Source organism: Lathyrus oleraceus, chromosome 5 (assembly GCF_024323335.1).
Source record: "Lathyrus oleraceus cultivar Zhongwan6 chromosome 5, CAAS_Psat_ZW6_1.0, whole genome shotgun sequence".
NCBI lineage: Eukaryota > Viridiplantae > Streptophyta > Magnoliopsida > Fabales > Fabaceae > Lathyrus > Lathyrus oleraceus.
Genome location: NC_066583.1, coordinates 48,065,948 through 48,081,614, shown reverse-complemented (window position 1 = coordinate 48,081,614; position 15,667 = coordinate 48,065,948).

Genomic DNA, 15,667 nt, shown 5'->3' with positions numbered 1-15,667 from the left:
TCACGGCAGAGTGGCATTTGAACGTGAATTTGATTGGTGAAAAGCTAAACCAAACATGCTATTAATCTTTCACCTGTCACTAAATGATAAAAAAAAAATATATCAATGTTTATGAAGATTCAGAAAAAATGTTAAGAAAACTAAGGACAATGACAACTTGAAAATGACAAATTAACATTCAAACATTCATGTATATTAAAAAAAAGTGAAATTATAAAAACTCTACAAGATCATCGGTCCAATTTCATATCTGTTGAATTGTAATTTTTTGTGTTGAAGCATGTTGCTCGACATAGGTAAACAAGTGTCGAATCACTTAGGTGTTAAAATGTCAAAGGATATCTCGATAGTGATGTTAGACTTGACTTTGTTTGTTTAGTTAAGTTAGTTAGGTTAGTTTTGAGTCTTGCTTGAAAAGCAAGCAAGCCTAAAATCTATAAATAGGGAGTAACCCTTATTATTGTAGACACTTGAATTTTGTTGTTACAAAAGGAATAAAGAATCACAGTTTGTGAGCAGAGAAAAACTCTACATAATCAATTCATTTTCTTTCCTCTCTCGATAAACCTTAACCCTCTTCTTTCCCTTAATTTAATTTTCTTTTCTTGTTTTCATCATCATTGTGCAACATACAATCTATCAACTAAGATTGGTTGATTCACTCGAATGAAGAGTGGAGAACAAGAGGAAATTTGATATGTGTGATTAAATCATGTTCACCAAGATTGACTCGAAATTAGTCAAAGTTTTGGGTTTAATTCCAACATCTAGTATCTAGAGCACTGACTGAGCGATTCTTGGAAGCATAACACGTCGAATCATCCAAACATGCATTTTCCGACGAGTCTCCCAATTCTGAAGAATCAAAATTATGAGAATTGGTGCAAGCAGATAAATGTTGTTTTTTGCTATCAAGATCTTTGAGATCTTGTGAATGAGAGAGTGACATCGCTTGCAGCAAACGTGGTAGATGAAGAAAAGGCTGCACACAAAGAATTGAAGAAGAAAGATGATAAAGCTCTCTTTATAATTCATCAATGTGTTGATTCTGATAATTTCGAAAAGGTTAGTGATGTTGAATCAGCGAAAGAAGCATGGGAAATTTTGGAAAAATCATTTGGAGGCGAAGAATGTGAGGTTACAAACTCACAGAAGAACGTATGAATTGCTTCAGATGGAAAACAATGAAAACATAACTGATTTTTTCACTAGGGTTACAAAACTGGTGAATCAAATCAAGGTATGTGGAGAAGTGTTGACATCAAGATCAGTTGTTTCAAAGATCTTGGGTTCATTGACTCCAAATTTTGACCACATGGTAGTATCCATATAAGAGTCGAAAGATTTGTCAATATTGACAAAGGAAGAGCTTCAAGTTACGCTTGAATCTCATGAGCAAAGAATAACTGAAAGAGCTGCAGGTAAATCGAAGAGTGATGTGGCTTTGTCAGTGCAATCAAGAAGAGAAAAGAAAGGCAAAAGGAAGTGGCTCGACAATAAAGGTAAATGAGGCTACAACAATTCGACTGGTTGAAATCAGCAAAAATTAGGGTGATCGAATCAGAGAAGACCCTCATACCAAAGTAACCAAAGAGGAGGTTTTGTAGGTAGAGGAAGAGGTGGTGGTCGAAAACCTAATAAAAGTCACATTCAGTGTTTCAATTGTCAAAAGAATGGTTACTACTCAAGTGATTATCCTAAAAAACAGAAGAATCAGGAAACTGATGCAAAGTTTGCAAAGCATGTAGAAGAAGAGATGTTGTTGATGGTCACAACAGAGATGAAGAAAGATTCCAGGACCAATGGTACTTGGACTCAGGATGCTCATCACACATGACTGGTAGAAAATATTTGTTTATCAACATGAACCCTCAATGAAGAACATGGTAAAATTTGCAAATGGCAATACTCTAACAGCTGAAGGTATTGGTGATATTCTGATTATGAGGAAAGATGGCAAAAGGTCAGTAATCTCCAATGTACTATACATACCAGGCATGAAAAGTAATTTGCTCAACATAGGGAATTTGGTCGAAAAGTACTACAAAGTGTCGATCAAAGAGAAGATGGTGAGAGTTCTTAACTCAAGTGGAAGGTTAACCTTGAAGGCACCTATGTCTCAAAATAGAACCTTCAGAATTTAACTTAAAGTGATGGAGCACAAGTGCCTTGAAACTACAGCTAACAGGGATGAATAGATATGCCATTATAGATTTGGTCATCTCAATTTCAAAGACATCAGAGATCTGAAGAGAAGGAATATAGTTTCGGGGTACCAGAAATCGGCATTCCAAAGGAAGTGTGTGAAGAATGTGTGCAGGTGAAGCAGTACAAGAACAACTTTAACAAGGATGCAGGAAGCAATTCGAAGACAATTCTTGAAATCATATACTTTGATGTATGTGGTCCTATCCATGTGGATTCGATTGAAGGTAACAGATACTTTGTCACATTCATAGATGATTTCAGTCGAAAACTATGGACTTATCTTATCAAGAAGAAAAGTGAAGTGATCGAGTTATTTTCCAAGTTTAAATATATGATCGAAAGATAAAGTGGTCGAAAGCTCAAGATTTTGACAATTGATGGTGATGGAGAATATATGTCGAAAGACTTCGACCCATTATGTGCAAAAAAAGGGATTGTGCATGAGATGGTGCCATCCTACACTCCACAACAGAATATAACGGTAGAAAGAAAGAATAAAACCATCGTGAATATGGTAAGAAGTATTTTGAAAGGCAAGCCTCTACCCAAAGAATTATGGGGAGAAGTTGTGTCGACAGCAACATATATTTTGAACAGATGCCCGACAAAGAAGCTAGAAGGAATTACACCAAAAGAATGTTGGTCTGGTGTTAAGCCTAGCTTAAGTCATCTGAAGGTATTTAGATATATATCACATAGACATGTTCTAGACTAGTTGAGAATAAAACTTGATGACAAATCGAGTCAGATGATCCTAATAGGATATTATTCGATTTGAGGTTACAAGTTGTTCGACCTAGTGCACAAGAAAGTAGTGATCAGCAGGGACGTGATCATGGATGAACTTAAGGAATGGGATTGAACTGAAAATGTAAAGAAGAATTTAGTGAGAATCTTATGTAAAGAACCAACAAGTGAAGTCGAAAGAGAAGTTCGACAGGAAAAAGTCAGAGGTCAAGCAAGTACAAGCAGGCCTCAAAAAACAATACATGTTCCTGCAAGGTTGCAAGAATGTGTGATTACATCAAATGATATGGTTGATGATGAAGTTGAGCTGGTATACTATGCTTTTTATGCAGATATCGAACCAGTCAATGCAATTGAGGCATTGAAGGATTCTAGGTGGGTGAAAGCAATGAATGAGTAATTGAAGTCCATCGGAGACAATAACATTTGGTCACTTATCAAGTTGCCTCAAGACAAGAATGCAATCGATGTGAAGTGGGTATACAAGGTAAAGTTGAATCCCAAAGGAGAAGTAACTTGACACAAAGTGAGACTTGTGGTGAAAGGATTTATTCAAAAGGAAGGAATTGACTTCGACGAAGTTTTTGCACGTGTCGCTAGGATTGAAACAATCAGGTTGGTTGTTGGTCTAGCAAACATGAACAATTGGCACATATGTCAAATGAATGTTAAATGTGCATTCCTGAATGGCCCCTTATCTAAAGAAGTTTATGTTGTACAACCAGTTGGATTTGTGAAACATGGCGAAGGAAGCAAGATATACAGGCAACATAAAGCCCTGTATGAACTTAAGCAAGCTCCAAGAGCTTGGAATAAGAAGATAGACAGTTTCCTAAGGGAGAAGGAATTTATGAAGTGCATAACTGAGCATGGAGTATATGTAAGAAGAAGAAATAGTGAATGTTTTATACTATGTCTCTATGTCAATGACTTGTTAATAACAGGAAGTTGCAAGTGAAGGAGAATAGCGATCCAAAACGCAGCGGAAATTAAAAATTTCCCCTTTAGTGATCCTTACGAGTGGGCATGACCAGTGATAGAATCGTTACCTCTTGTAGCGATTGAAACCCTTGATGCAGATCGAATGAGTGATCAGAAACGTTGAATGGTGACAACGCCTCTACTCAGTCTACACGAACGAATTCCTTCAGTCTCAGTGCTAGCTACTACGAATGAAAGCTTTAACTGAGTGAGAGAGAGAGAAACGAAATTTTCATCTGTTCAAATGCTTCTGCACAAGGGTTCTATTTATAGAACCATTTATTTGGGTTGTAAGCTAAAAAGCCCACTTAAATGTATGTGACCCATATCTTATGATATACCAAAATCAATTAAGCGCGTGGTACCTTACCATATTTCGTATTCTACTTAAGTGCATCGTACCTTAGATGTTCTAAAATTCACTTAAGTGCATCGTACCTTAGATGTTCTAAAATTCACTTAAGTGCATCGTACCTTACGGTGTTCTTTATTTACTCTATCTCTCATCAATTCGTCCTTTTGTGTGTGACCCTGTAGGTTTTCGCAGCATTGGAAATTATATTAAATCACGTATTTAACATAATAAACAGTGAGAGGTATCTAGCAACACATCACTGTTACCCAAGACACGAAAATATCATGTGATCTGACAAATCCTTTTATGATAATACTTATGTGTATAATTACCCTTTTACCCTTATGTTTATATTGAACACAAGACATAGATCATGGCATCCTTGTCCAGTTCAATATTGGGCTCTTAGACATTCATTATGTTACGCAGGATGGAAAAATTCCATCTAGGTTACTCATGTCCCTCAGCATGCTTTCTTTGAGTACCCATCAACTGTCTTTATGGTCATCCAGTTACGGACAATGTTTGATCAGCAATAAAGCACTCGACTCTACATCTAGGGTTCATAGTGGTTTCAGGTCGAAGGGTCGTATACACCACTATCACCATGAGAATAACTTATGACACTTTGCATAACATTCTATATAGTATTCTTATAGCGGGTCAATCTAGTATAAATATTACTCCTAATATTCATACTTATGTTTAAGACTTGATAACTCCTTATCCATGATACATGAGATGTGATCATCAGTCTATATACATAATAGTCTTAATGCTTTAATGTTATCCCACTTCACAACAAATCTCGACTACGGATATTTTAAGAATAGTGTCCTTATGTTTAATGGGATCTCATGATTAAGTCACACTTGATACATTAAACGGACTAGCTATTCTAGGGACTTTATTAAACAAACATAATAAAGAAAAAAGCCTTTTATTATTAATAAATAATTCGTAACAAGTACCAAAAGTATTGGCCTCTAGGGCTTACACCAACAATATCCCACTAGCACTAGAGCCAATCGGGCATACCCCTAATGCCCATAGATCTACTATGGCCATCATGCTTCTGTTGTGCAAGAGATTTTGTCAGTGGGTCAGCAATATTGTCAAGTGTAGGTACTCTGCATATTTTCACATCTCCTCTATCTATTATCTCTTGAATGAGGTGATTACGCCTAAGTATGTGTTTGGATCGTTGGTGAGATCTAGGCTCCTTAGCTTGTGTGATAACAACATTGTTATCACAATAGAGATCAATGGGATCCACAATGCTATGAACTATGCCAAGTTCACTAATGAACTTTTTGATCCAAACAGCTTCCTTTGCTGCACTTGAGGCAGCAATATACTCGGCCTAGGTTGTAGAACCAGCAATTGTATCTTGCTTTGAACTTTTCCAGCTCACAGCGCCACCGTTTAAGCAAAACACATAATCAGATTGCGATCTAAACTCATCCTTATCTGTATGGAAGCTGACATCTGTGTATCCAATTATAGCAAGCTCTTTCTGACCTCCATATATCAAGAATGAGTCCTTAGTCCTTCTCAAATACTTAAGGATATTCTTGACAGTTGCCCAATGAGCATCATCGGGATCAGATTGGTACCTACTCGTTGCACTTAAAGCATACGAGACATCTGGTCGAGTACATAACATGGCATACATGATAGATCCTATTGCAGATGCATATGCAATCTCATTCATCCGATCCCTTTCTTCCTTAGTTGAGGGGATTGTGTTTTCGATAGACACAGGCCATGTTGCATAGGTATGAATCCTTTCTTTGAATCATGCATATTAAAGCGTCTCAGCACTTTGTCTATGTATGTACTCTGACTTAGGGCAATCAGTTTTTGTGATTTATCCCTATAAATCCTTTTTCCTAATATATAGGCTGCTTCACCTAGGTCCTTCATAGAAAAGCATTTCCCCAGCCAAGACTTTACTTGTTGCAGGGTAGGGACATCGTTTCCAATGAGTAATATGTCATCTACATATAATACCATGAAGACGATCATGCTCCCACTAACCTTCTTGTAGACACAAGGCTCATCTTCATTCTTGATGAATCCATATTGTTTTACTGTTTCATCAAAATGAAGATTCCAGCTTCTAGAAGCTTGCTTCAATCCATAGATTAATCTTTGTAACTTACATATCTTTTGGGCTTCTTCTGGTATATCAAATCCTTCAGGTTGTATCATGTACACATCCTCAAGAAGATTCCCATTAAGGAAATCAGTTTTGACATCCATCCGCCATATTTCATAATCATGATATGCAACGATAGCAAGTAAAATTCGAACAAATTTAAGCATTGCAACTGGTGAAAAGGTTTCATCATACTCAACCCCGTGAATTTGTTTATATCCTTTTGCAACCAGTCTTGCCTTATAGGTATGTACCTTACCGTTCATGTCAGTCTTATTTTTGAAGACCCACTTGCATCCTATAAGGTTAACTCCTACATGAGGCTCTACCAAGGTGCAAACTTGGTTTGTGTACATGGAATCCATTTCAGATTTCATGGCTTCTAGCCACTTCTCATACTCTGGACCAGTTATGGCCTCTTGGTAGGTCACAAGCTCTTCTTGATCCATGAGTAATATATCACCTTGATCAGTTATGAGATATCCATATCTCTCAGGTAGGTGACGTATCCTGCTTGACCTACACTGGTCTTGTTCTACTTTAGCAGATTGCTCTTCCATAACTACTTGTGTTTCATACTCTAATTCCTCCGTACGTGTATCAGTGCTTTGTCATTCTTGAATTTCTTCAAGCTCTATTTTCCTCCCACTGATTCCTTTAGAAAAAAAATCCCTTTATAGGAAAACTCCAGTTCGTGCGACAAACACTTTGCCCTCAGAAGGATTGTAGAAGTAATACCCTCTTGTTTCTTTGGGATACCCCACAAATAAGCATTTGTCATATTTGGGCTCAAGCTTAGTTGAAATTTGTCGTTTCACATAAACTTCGCAATCCCAAATCTTCATGTAAGACATTTGTGGTTTCTTACCACTCCATATCTCATATGGTGTCTTCTCAACCTTTTTGGATGGAACACGGTTAAGTGTGTAAGATGTTGTCAATAGTGCATGTCCCAAAAAGGAGTTTGGAAGATCGGTGTGATTCATCATCGGTCGGACCATGTCTAACAACGTTCGATTTCTTCTCTCAGATACACCGTTCAATTGGGGTGTTCCAGAAGGAGTAATTTGGGATATAATCCCACACTCTTTCAGATGGTCATCAAACTCTAATGTTAAATATTCACCACCTCGACATGCAGTTTCATTGGCATCACCGACATGCTTTTTATAAGCATCTCTTTCTGCCTTAGGTTCAAAACTACGAGGTTCTTCTTGAGGAACAGGTTTCTCAAAGACATACAGTTGTCTATCATGTTTGAGGACAATCCTTAGATTTTGGTGCCAATCCAGAAAATTTGTCTCAGACAATTTTTCTTTATCAAGGATTGATCGTAAAATATTTTTAGAGGTGTTTGTTGTCATGTTAATCTACATGAAAAATAATGAAAATATAATTATCGCTAAAATAACATGTTTAATTAGGACTTTAATTAAATATGCTCCCACTATTTTACTCAAAACAAATGACCCTCACCATTTGGTTCGAAAAATCCCGTTGGAAGATTTTCTAGTGGGTCGAGATCCACATTTCACTTTGTTTAAAGTCAGCGTAGGCGGATTACACAAAACTAGGTTATTTAGGTAGGAACTCCTTCCAATTGTATCTAATACAACTCTCGAATATTTTAGTTGGGTGAATATCTTCTTATTCCAATCCATCACATGGATCATTTCCAACTCTTGCTTCTAAACGTATATAATCTTATTATAATTTGTTTAGTTAAGTTTGACCCATTGTTTTAGCAATTGGATATTACAATTATCCCATCGCACCTTACTAATATAGAACATGCACCTCGCGTAGGCGAACCCTACATTATATGATACTAGTCTTGATGACTGCTAAAACTTTGAAAGCGTAAACTTAATATTTAATTTGAGGGAATTTGCAATTATTCTGATCTCACCGGCTTATTTATCATATAAATAGTCTCTCACATGCATCAACATACATTCACATGCATCAACTTACATATAAAATGAAACAGTTATGGCCCCTAGCGTAATTGTTCTGCCAAGCCAATGAGAGAACCTAAGCTAACCTAATAACGATCTAAGTTTCTCCAAGCAAGACCTTCAAGGTTGTCCTCCTTTGATATTGTATTCTTCTCTTTCTTCAAAATATTACATTACATAAAAGAAACTCATTTTACATACGAGGGAGTGAGATGAGAAAAGAAGTTACATTAAGAGATTAAAAGAGAGACACGACACGTAGGTCGTATTTTAAAATCCCAAAACAAAATAAAGGAAAACTAAGGCCATAACCGATCACCACAAGACAATAATAATAAACACATTATTATTATTAATTTAAATTTTGTTAATTAAATAAACAAAATTAAATTACGGCGACTGATCACCCTACGCAGGGTTAGCCGGGGGTTCCGCTGCCCAGTCAACAGACGGTGGTTTCGCTGCCCGTTCAGCAGACGGGGGTCTAGGGGCAGCGCCCCCTGCGGGGTTGCAGGGGTAGTGCCCCGATGCAAAATTTTAATGAACAATTCATTTGAAGTTGATTTTTGCATCAACACTTGATACTTTAAAGCACAACTCTTGCGCAGTCACAACCCAAATCGCATAACACTTTGACTCCACAACCCTTATACCCTCGTGAACCCTAATGCACCAATTTCATACCGTCAAACACACCTCGATTGTTAATTCAGTATGATTGATCAACATGTCATTGCTTCACCATACTTTCTTCGGATTCTGAAGCAAATGACCATTGATCGCTCAAAGGAAAACAACCATTAAGTGTTTGAATGAACGGAAGAGAAACAATATATCATATATACCGTATTTTGCATCAGTATTACTTATATCATATATATAACTTGATCGATCTAAATTGTTTAACCTATGGACGATCGATGTATCACTGCTTCACCATACTAACATCGAATTTCGAAGCATAATCAACATCAATCATCCAAATCGTACACACATGATGCCAAATTTAATTACTCATTTATTCTTTGATTCATTCTGTCTTTTAATCATATTAATACAGAAAATAAACAGCTATCAGATGCATGGTTTCGTAAGTGGCTCGGATACCACTAAAGGAGAATAGCGATCCAAAACGCAACGGAAATTAAAAATTTCTCCTTTAGTGATCCTTACGAATGGGCATGATAAGTGATAGAATCGTCACCTCTTGTGGCGATTGAAACCCTTGATGCAGATCGAAGGAGTGATCACAAACGTTGAATGGTGACAACGCCTCTACTCAGTCCACACGAACGGATTCCTTCAGTATCAGTGCTAGCTGCTATGAATGAAGGCTTTGAGTGAGTGAGTGAGAGAGAGAGAGAGAGAGAGAGCGAAACTAAATTTTCATCTGTTCAAATGCTTCTGCACAAGGGTTCTATTTATAGAACCACTTGTGTGAGTTGTAAGCTAAAAAGCTCACTTAAGTGTATGTGGCCCATATCTTATGATATATCAAAATCACTTAAGTGTGTGGTACCTTACCATATTTAGTATTCTACTTAAGTGCACCGTACCTTACGATGTTCTATAATTCACTTAAGTGCACCGTACCTTACGGTGTTCCAGATTTACTTTATCTCTCATCAATCCTTCCTTTTCTGTGTGACCCTGTAGGTTTTCGCGGCATTGACAATTATATTAAATAACGTATTTAACAAAATAAACAGTGAACAATATCTAGCAACACATCACTGCTACCCAAGACACAAAAATGTCATGTGATTTGACAAATCCTTTTGTGATAATAATTATATGTATAATTACCCTTTTGCCCTTATGTCTATATTGAACACAAGATATAGATCGTGTCATCCTTGTCCAGTTCAATATTGGGCCCTTAGACATTTATCCTATTACGCAGGATGGGCAAATTCCATCTAGGTCACTCAGGTCCCTCTACATGCTTCGTTGAGTACCCATCAACTATCTTTATGGTCATCCAGTTACGGACAATGTTTGATCAGCAATAAAGCACTCGACTCTACATCTAGGGTCCATAGTGGTTTCAGTTTGAAGGGTGGTATACACCACTATCACCATGAGACTAACTTATGACACTTTGCAGAACATTCTATATAGTATTCTTATAGCGGGTCAATCCAGTATAAATATTACTCCTAATATTCATACCTATGTTTATGACTTGATAACTCCTTATCCATGATTTATGAGATGTGATCATCAGTCTATATACATAATAATCTTAATGCTTTATTGTTATCCCACTTCACAACAAAGCTCGACTACGGATATTTTAAGAACAATGTCCTTATGTTTAATGGGATCTCATGATTAAGTCACACTTGACACATTAAACGGACTAGCTATTCTAGGGACTTTATTAAACAAACATAATAAAGAAAAAAGACTTTAATTATTAATAAATAATTCGATACAAGTACCAAAATTATTGGCCTCTAGGGCTTACACCAATAATCTCCCACTAGCACTAGAGCCAATCAGGCATACCCCTAATGCCCATAGATCTAATATGGCCATCATGCTTCTTTTGTGCAGGAGGCTTTGTCAGTGGGTCAGCAATATTGTCAAGTGTAGGTACTCTGCATATTTTCACATCTCCTCTATCTATTATCTATCGAATGAGGTGATAATGCCTAAGTATGTTTTTGGATCGTTGGTGAGATCTAGGCTTCGTAGCTTGTGTGATAACACCATTGTTATCACAATAGAGATCAAAGGGATCCACAATGCTATGAATTATGCCAAGTTCACTAATGAACTTTTTGATCCAAACATCTTCCTTTATTGCACTTGAGGCAGCAGTATACTCGGCCTCGGTTGTAGAATCAGCAACTGTATCTTGCTTTGAACTTTTCCAGCTCACAGCGCCACCGTTTACGCAAAACCATAACCAGATTATGATTTAAAGTCATCCTTATCTGTATGGAAGCTAACATCTATGTATCCAATTACAGCAAGCTCTTCCTGACCTCCATATATCAAGAATGAGTCCTTAGTCCTTCTCAAATACTTAAGGATATTCTTGACAGCTACCCAATGAGCATCACCGGGATCAGATTGGTACCTACTCGTTGCACTTAAAGCATACGAGACATCTGGTCGAGTATATAACATGGCATACATGATAGATCCTATTGTAGATGCATATGGAATCTTATTCATACGACCCCTTTACTCCTTAGTTGAAGGGGATTATGTTTTTGATAGACACAAGCCATGTTGCATAGGTATGAATCCTTTCTTAGAATCATGCATATTAAAGCGTCTCACACTTTGTCTATGTATGTACTCTGACTTAGGCCAAGCAGTTTTTGTGATTTATCCCTATAGATCCTTCTTCCTAATATATAGGCTACTTCACTTAGGTCCTTCATAGAAACGCATTTCCCCAACCAAGACTTTACTTATTGCAAGGTAGGGACATCATTTCCAATGAGTAATATATCATCTACATATAATACCAGGAAGACGATCATGCTCCCACTAACCTTCTTGTAGACACAAGGATCATCTTCATTCTTGATGAATCCATATTGTTTTATTGTTTCATCAAAACGAAGATTCCAGCTTCTAGAAGCTTGCTTCAATCCATAGATTAATCTTTGTAACTTACATATCTTTTGGGCTTCTTCTGGTATATCAAATCCTTCAGGTTGTGTCATGTACACATCCTCAAGAAGATTCCCATTAAGGAAATCAATTTTGACATCCATCTTCCATATTTCATAATCATGATATGCAGTGATAGCAAGTAAAATCTGAACAGATTTAAGCATTGCAACTGGTGAAAAGGTTTCATCATAGTCAACCCCATGAATTTGTTTATATCCTTTTGTAACCAGTCTTGCCTTATAGGTATGTATCTTACCATCCATGTCAGTCTTCTTTTTGAAGACCCACTTGCATCCTTTAGGGCTAACTCCCACATGAGGCTCTACAAAGGTCCAAACCTGGTTTGTGTACATAGAATCCATTTCATATTTCATGGCTTCTAGCCATTTCTCAGACTCGGGACCAGTTATGGCCTCTTGGTAGGTCACAAGCTCATTTTGATCCATGAGTAATACATCACCTTGATCAGTTATGAGATAATCATATATCTCAGGTAGGTGACATATCCTGCTTGACCTACACTGGTCTTGTTGAACTTGAGCAGGTTGCTCTTCCACAATTACTTGCGTTTCCTACTCTAATTCCTCCATAGGTTTATCAATGCTTTGTGATTCTTGAATTTCTTCAAGCTCTACTTTCCTCCCACTTATTCCTTTGGAAATAAAATCCTTTTCTAGGAAAACTCCAGTTCAAGCGACAAACACTTTGCCGTCAGAAGGATTGTAGAAGTAATACCCTCTTGTTTCTTTAGGATACCCCACAAATAAGCATTTGTCGGATTTGGGCTCAAGCTTAGTTGAAATTTGTCGTTTCACATAAACTTTGGAACCCCAAATCTTCATGTAAGACATATGTGGATTCTTACCACTCCATATCTCATATGGTGTCTTCACAAACGTTTTGGATGGAACACGGTTAAGTGTGTAAGCTGCTGTCAATAGTGCATGTCCCCAAAAGAAGTTTGGAAGATCGGCGTGACTCATCATGGATCGGACCATGTCTAACAAGGTTCGATTTCTTCTCTCAGATACACCGTTCCATTAGGGTGTTCCAGGAGGAGTAAGTTGGGATAGAATCCCACACTCTTTCAGATGGTCATCAAACACTAAGCTTAAATATTCACCACCTTGATTTGATCAAAGAGTTTCAATATTCTTACCTATTTGGTTTTGTACTTCATTCTTGAGTTCCTTGAACTTTTCAAAGGACTCTGATTTGTGTTTCATTAAATACACATAACTATATTTACTGAAATCATCAGTAAATATGATGAAGTACTGAAAACCTCATCTGGCTGGTATGTTCAATGGTCCATATACATCAGTATGTATGAGGGCCAAAAGATCATTAGCTCTTTCACCTTTTCCTATGAATGGAGACTTTGTCATCTTTCCAATTAAACAAATATGCATGTCTCATATGATTCATAATCAAAAGAGTCCAAGAGTCCATCTTTATGGAGTTTGGAAATGTGTTTCTCATTTATGTGGCCTAATCGACAATGCCAAAGGTAAGTTGGATTTAACTCATTAGGTTTCATCCTTTTATTATTAATGTTATAAATAGGCGTTTCAAGATCAAGGACATATGATCCATTGTTCATTTGTGCAATAACATGGAATATATCATTCCGATAAATGGAGCAACAATTATTCTTTATTATAAATGAAAAACCAAACTTGTCTAAACAAGAAACAGAAATAATATTCCTGTTAATCGCAGGTACATAATAACAGTTCTCTAACTGGATTATTAAACCACTATGTAAAGTCAATACATAAGTTCCTACGGCTAAAGCAACCACCTTTTCTCCATTGCCAACTCGTTGGTCAACTTCACCTTTTTCCAAATCTCTACTCCTTTTTAGCCTCTGCACATTGGTACAAATGTGAGAACCACATCCAGTATCTAATACCCATGATGCAGAAGTAGATAAATTAATTTCAATAACAAAAATACCTGAAGTTGAAGTCTCTACTCCATTCTTCTTATCTTCTAGGTACTTTGAGCAGTTTCTCTTCCAGTGTCTGGTCTTACCGCAATGGAAGCAAGGGCCTTCCTTTGATATTCCTCCACTAGGATTCAAAGCAGGAGTTGTGGGTTTGGGTTTGGCAACTTTCTTGCCTTTCCCTTTACCACCCTGCTTAGTGGGTCTTTTGTTCTTTCTCTTTCCATTTCCGATCATCAGAATGGGCTTCCCTTTTGACTTCAGATTCTGCTCAGCAGTTCTTAACATGGCTAGCAGTTCAGGAAGATATTTTTCCATATCATTCATATTGAAATTAAGGACAAAATGAATGAAGCTATCTGGCAATGATTGCAAGATCAAATCAATCGCAATTTCCTTTCTGAGGGGAAAACCCAACCTCTCAAGGTTCTCCACATACCTAATCGTCTTGAGAACATGGGGACCTACAGGGGCTCCCTCAGCTAACGCTCCTTGAAAAAGGAATTTTGAAACTTCAAACCTTTCATGCCTTGCCTGCTCTAGATAGAGCATCTTCAAGTGTTTGATCATATCGAACGCTGCCATGTTCTCATGTTGCTTTTGCAACTCTGAGTTCACGGTAGCTAGCATGAGGCAAGAAGTTTCATTGGCATCACTGACATCCTTCTTATAAGCATCTATTTCTGCCTTAGGTGCGGAACTAGGAGGTTCCTCTTCAGGAACAGGTTTCTCCAAGACATACAATTTTCTATCATGTTTGAGGACAATCCTCAGATTTCGGTGTCAATCCAAAAAATTTGTCCCAGACAATTTTTCCTTATCAAGGATTGATCGTAAAATATTGTTAGAGGTGTTTGTTGTCATGGTAATCTACATGAAAAATAATGAAAATATAAGTATCGCTAAAATAACATATTTAATTAGGCCTTTAATTAAATATGCTCCAACTATTTTACTCAAAACAAATGACCCTCACCATTTGATTCGGAAAATCCCGTTGGAAGATTTTCTAGTGGGTCGAGATCCACATTTCACTTTGTTTTAAGTTCGCGTAGGCGGATTACACAAAATTGGGTTATTTAGGTAGGAACTCCTTTCAATTGTATCTAATACAACTCTCGAATATTTTAGTTGGGTGAATAACTTCTTATTCCAATCCATCACATGGATCATTTCCAACTCTGGCTACTAAACGTATATAATCTTATTATAATTTTTTTAGTTAAGTTTGACCCATTGTTTTAGCAACTGGATATTACAATTATCCCATCGCACCTTACTAATATAGAACATGCACCTCGCGTAGGCGAAACCTACATTATTTGATACTAGTCTTGATGAGTGCTAAAACTTGGAAAGCATAAACTTAATATTTAATTTAAGGGAATTTGCAATTATTCTGATCTCACCGGCTTATTTATCATATAAATCGTCTCTCACATGCAACAACATACATTCACATGCATCAATACACATATAAAATGAAACAGTTATGGCCCCTGACGCAATTGTTCTCCCAAGCCAATGAGAGAACTTAAGCTAACCTAATAACGATCTAAGCTTCTCTAAGCAAGATCTTCAAGGTTGTCCTCCTTTGATATTGTATTTTTCTCTTTCTTCATAACATTACATTACATAAAAGAAACTCGTTTTACATACGAGGGAGTGAGATG